General features: G+C 36.5%; 1 long non-coding RNA gene across 1 annotated transcript; it reads right to left on the bottom strand.

Annotated features, from left to right (window-relative positions):
• Nucleotides 1-3671: 3671 nt before the first annotated feature.
• LOC106153602 (uncharacterized) lies at nt 3672-5534 on the bottom strand. The gene is made up of 2 exons (XR_001237433.2): nt 5132-5534; nt 3672-4355 (listed from the first exon to the last, which is right to left on the bottom strand). It is a non-coding gene; the product is annotated as an uncharacterized LOC106153602 (long non-coding RNA).
• Nucleotides 5535-5744: the final 210 nt, after the last annotated feature.

Below are 5744 nucleotides of genomic sequence, written 5' to 3'. Positions count from 1 at the left end.
AAATTATTTGTCGGTTTCCATTGTTTTCATGATGTGTGCATATAAACGTATTACAAAATAAACTGATATTGCCGGAGCCATTTGCCCGTAGCTCCTCATATAGCTTCACATTTCAGAATAAATCACATTTATGTTACAGTGCTAATATTAACATTTAAAACACATTCTAAATGCAAGAGTAACTTCTTGTCGAGTTCATCTAAGGACAATTACAACGTTTAAAACATAACATCAATATCGCAAATAATAATAATATTAATAATAATAATAATAATAATAATTATTATTATTATTATTATTATTATCATTATTATCATCTGCAGCTGCCACGTCCCGTTTGTAAGCCATGTTTTAAGTTAAAACTGACAGTTTGAAATAACGCGGGTCCTACATGTATGCAGACAAGTCAATAAGGCATATCAGATTATTGAAATAACCAATACACCGTAAAATTATTTAGCACCAACAAAGTGATACCTAGCACTAACATCCACCTACTCTGGTAGAGCCGGTTAATGTGTGTGTGTGTGTGTGTGTGTGTGTGTGTGTGTGTGTGTGTGTTTCTTTTGTTAATATGGCTGTGGGTAGTGTTAGTAAACGCCCAATCTGTTTATAAAGCCCGAGTATCATTATTTACGAAGAAAATCATCCGACTTTTAGCATACTGTCTAGGCTATGAGGACAAGATCCCTTTGAATGTGTCAGATCTGCAATCTGTTACGTTTACTTAAAAAAAGAGACAAAGCAAATGGCCCTGTCGTCTTGGACCAATACAATCAATTTAGCTTTGAAAAGATGATAAATAAGTAGTATTATCAAACATTAGTTTAATCATCCTCTCTCTTAACCCACAATACAGCAAATAGCATCCGATTTATACCTTTATTCACATGAACAATTACGTAAAATTTCACGAAGTAGACCTCATGTTGTAAAGAGTTTGTTGGCCACGGGTCCCTTATGAAAATTTTAAGTGCAATTAACAAGCCGGGAAATTATATTTGTGATTTATAAAGGGGAAAACTGCACATTATCTGATGTGTGGCTGTCCGATCACAGCAGGCTTGAAAAAAAATTTAATTTACTTTGATTACAAATGAGTCACGGCTTTTAGGGAAAACAAATTCACTCTAGCAATATATGTAAACGTACTAACGGTATCTTCCCAATTCTATTTTGACTGCTTGTCTTGCTGGTTTTGTGAAAAGAAAATTGTTATAGAATTAAGATAACATAAATTATCTATCTATCTATCTATCAGCAAAAGTTGTGAAAAGGGCAATATCTCCAGCCTCAAAATATTATATGCAGAAAATAGAGGAAAGAACAAACTACACAGTATGAATTTGTTTCATTGCGCTCCTCCCCCCCCCCCTTTCTCTAGGGTATTTTCCTTCTCTTTGTAATATACAGAATTACGATCTTTAGTGAATATATATATATATATATATATATATATGCAATTGCAATCGATAGTCCGCGGTCCGTACAAGTATATTTCATCCCTTGCAACGCTCCTCCCCGAACGTATGAGCATCATCATTTACTCCATTGATATTTGATTAGTTATATCTATCTTCATTGTTATTTTTAATTTTTGATTTTATATAAACTGTTGTCCTTGAGAAATATCGTGTATGGTGACAAATAGGTCTTTGCGACAGGGGTTATTGCCTTGTCACAATAGTAAAATACTATTCTATAGATTGGCCGTTCTTTGAGACCGATTTCCACAGCAACTCCTCAATCAAAATGCGCCATACACTGTACCAGTTGTAATTTGCATAACAATAAGACACGCGAGCTATGCCTGGTCACTTGACAGCTAGACCCTGTAAGAAGATGACCTACATTGATAGATGTGGTGAAGTCACTGTGCCGAACACTTTCTTCAACGTTGAAGCTCGGACCCATTGTGTACACGTTTGGTGGAGCTACGGTTGAGGCAAATATGTTTTGTGAGTAAAATATCGTACTAGCTATTGCGAGTGGAAAGAAGTTACATAATTCGATGATGTGGTACACGTACAGTGCATAAGTAAATGTACGGCTTGCTTAAGTTTTCGCCCTTTCATGTTACAATGTAGGTAATCGTACTGAAGCTCCAATCAGTCAACTCAAGACCTTTAGAGATTTCCCTGTCGTTTAAACTCTTTGTCGTTTAAAACTTTTATGTTCTTTCAGTTATCTTATTCTAATTTAAATTGTCTTGCATTGGAATATCATTTTAAAATCGTAAATAAAACATTGTCTTGATATTTCAGAGCTTCCAACTTTGCGGCGATCCTGCAAAATGCACAAGCGTCTCATTGCTAGAATTTTCCAAAGCCCTCTAGTCGTATTTTGGAACCTCACACAGGCACACACGCAGGCACTGCCGCGCTCGAACGAACACGCTGCGCACATGCATTATGGAGAAAATGGAACGACCTTTATTGTGACTTTCTAAACACAGTTTCAGCATTTTTATTTTCAAATTATACCCTAATTAGGACAAGCTACATGCAGCCCATTCTCCGTTGAAACTCATTTACCCTCTCCAATTTCCCATTGTGCAGTGATGTAATTACTTATTAAGGGTTTTTAAAGTCACTATGGATTTTAAAAGAATTTGTGCAATTTTCGCAACCTTCCACGTTTTAGTTCAGGTAATTAATTTACTTTGTTGACATTAATTAAATTTACATTGTAGGAGTCATTTTTATTTCCAACATTTTTGTAATAAACGTGTTGAAATTGACCAAAAATAAAGAAATGAAAATTAAAAAAATAAATCTCACACCAGAAGAATTTTCTATTATAGTTTGATTTGAGGGGTGACAGGTGGGGCGAGTCCATTTTACATTTGAGGGGTGACAGGTGGGGCGAGTCCATTTTACTTTTGAGGGGTGACAGGTGGGGCGAGTCCATTTTACCTTTGAGGGGTGACAGGTGGGGCGAGTCCATTTTACCTATGAGGGGTGACAGGTGGGGCGAGTCCATTTTACTTTTGAGGGGTGACAGGTGGGGCGAGTCCATTTTACATTAGAGGGGTGACAGGTGGGGCGAGTCCATTTTACATTAGAGGGGTGACAGGTGGGGCGAGTCCATTTTACATTTGAGGGGTGACAAGTGGGGCGAGTCCATTTTACTTTTGAGGGGTGACAGGTGGGGCGAGTCCATTTTCCAATTGAGGGGTGACAGGTGGGTCGAGTCCATTTTACATAAGAGGGGTGACAGGTGGGGCGAGTCCATTTTACATTTGAGGGGTGACAGGTGGGGCGAGTCCATTTAATGTGAGGGGTGACAGGTTGGGCGACACCATTTAATTTAAGGGGTGACAGGTGGGCCGAGACCATTCTTTTTGAAGAGTGCACGCAAGTAAAATCATCACAAAATTACTTTTTAATACCGATGCAATAGAGCACTACGTTTTTTTAGTATTGTGTTACCAAGTTTTAAAAGGTTATGACTTTGTATCATGCAGGAATAGATACTAAATTACTCGTCTCAAAATTTGCATTTTCACAATTTATTAAAAATATTACCTTTTTGTCTGCACATTTGGGACTGTGGAAATAAATCTAGGTCACAAAATTAAATCAAAGGATCAATATATTTTAATTATGATTTTAATGAGACATTTCAATTATATTGGAATACGCAGTCCTAATTTTTGGGTGGAAGAGCAAATTTCAACTGTTGCCATTTCTAAAGTGTGTCAGGATTTTATTTCTGTTTCAATTTAAAATTGAAGTATTCGTCTAATGAGAAGGTCATGGCATTTGAATCAAATTTCTCTAGCAAACCAGGACCCTTAAAGTATGGACCTATTAAATTAAGAAAATTATAACCGGGAGGACGACCTAATTTATTCCAATCAGTAAAAAATTGTCTCCCTATAAAATAAAATGTAGGGCAGATTTTCAAAAAAGCAAGATCGTAAATTCATACAAATTGTATTTATAAATTTGGGCTATTGGAAAATCCTGTAGATGTATTCTTAAAATGCTCAAACTCAATTATTTACAAAATATTGGGCATATTAACAAAACTTTTAAATCTTTTAAGACATCTTCTGTGACTGTAGAAATCATCAATCCCAAACAATGCTTACAAATCAGTTTAAGCAGATTTAATTTGAAAGTGCTCAGACAATAATCATATCTTTATAATTTTACCCCTAACCCTCTATTATTGCCAATATCTTTATCATTATTTCAAACCGAAGTGAAAAGAAAACAAGAAATTACAAGCGTATTTATTCAATTTTAAAACAAAAGATGCACGGATGTGTGAAGTGCTCCAGACCATGAAAGGAAGGCTTGGTTGCTAGCAGGCGGGTGTCGTGCAGTTCTCAGTATCTCAGTGGACTTCTGAAATGAGAAGATAACGTTAACAATATCTGACTAAACGGGCAGGCTCGGAAGATACGACCAATGCATTTTACATCTAAGAGAAGAGGGACTTGAAATGAGAAGGGTGTTTACCGACTTGTCCAAAGTTCAGGCTTAGATAGAACATCAAAAAAGCAATCGATATCTAAGTTGCCTAATACCAAAATTAAGACCTGAAGTTAGTAAAAAAAGATATTTCAGATATCTTTGAAAAAATAAATATTGAAAATACTCCTCTAATTTGTGGCGGTCATCACTACGGACGTTTATTTATTTTACCCACTATATAATGTTGTAATATCTAAAATAGCTTTGCATCAAGCCATACTGAGCTTTAGTTTAAATCATTATCCCGTATTTCAACACTGCTTACAAACATTTTACAGGTACATGTAAAATGAGGTAAACAAACCTACAAATACTGATTTAAAAATTTTGAACTAGCGAGATTGTCGTAAAATGAGACGTTTGAATAAAATTGATGTACACGTTGATGGGGCACGCTTGTCTTTGGATCAAAAGTTCGGAACAGTGGCAAGTTCGGTATTTTCATCTAAATAAGTCCGTGATCTTTGTGGTGGTATGCCCATTTAGTAATTTGCTTAATAATATTTTGAGTGTCATAACAGAAACGACAGGCAAAATATAACAAAGAGTAGTAACACACCAGTAAATACTTTTCATAAATTTCCTTGCATTCTTCTACTCTCTTTTTATCAACTGACATACGCTACTGAAGAAAAAGTGATACTTACGAAACATGCATTTGCTTCTACGCCTCACAAAAGCTCGACCTTGCGACTGCACCACAGATGTTGCGTCTTCACCCTGCTGTGTCCTACTGCCGAGTGAGTATTCGGAAAAACAGCTCGCACTACGACGAGCAAGTTATTGTTATGCAAATTTCAGTCAGGTATGGTTCATTTCAGGCGAGGGAATGTGGTTGAAAGTGTTCATGAATGTTCTTGGTTAAATGCATTTGCCGTAATAAACCCCCATTTTTTCGGCGCCTATGAGCATGCCCCGAACATAACGCCAACGGGGTGAGGGTCGGCCTCGCAATCCGAAGCCTGTCAATCCGTAAAAAGTAAACGCCCCCCCCCCCCCCTTCAAAAAAACCTGGACCCGCCCCTAATGTACCTGTAGATTTTACTGAGTTCCGCTTGCTGTTAAAATTCACTATTTTATTCCACAAATATTGTGCATGCGCCTTCCATCGTGCATACTTACATAATTCTTTGAAACATTACTGCCACAAAACTCAACACCGAGGAAATAAGGTGAATGTTTATATTTTTTTATCGATTAATATGTGTACCTATAAAAATGAATTTGTTTTAATATTTTAAAACATGCTGCTACAATGAA

This window comes from Lingula anatina, unplaced genomic scaffold, assembly GCF_051362555.1.
Source record: "Lingula anatina isolate TDL-2025a unplaced genomic scaffold, LinAna3.0 unanchor81, whole genome shotgun sequence".
In the NCBI taxonomy this organism is placed as follows: domain Eukaryota; kingdom Metazoa; phylum Brachiopoda; class Lingulata; order Lingulida; family Lingulidae; genus Lingula; species Lingula anatina.
Note: the sequence above shows the minus strand (reverse complement) of the source record. Positions and strands in the feature narration are given on the sequence as shown.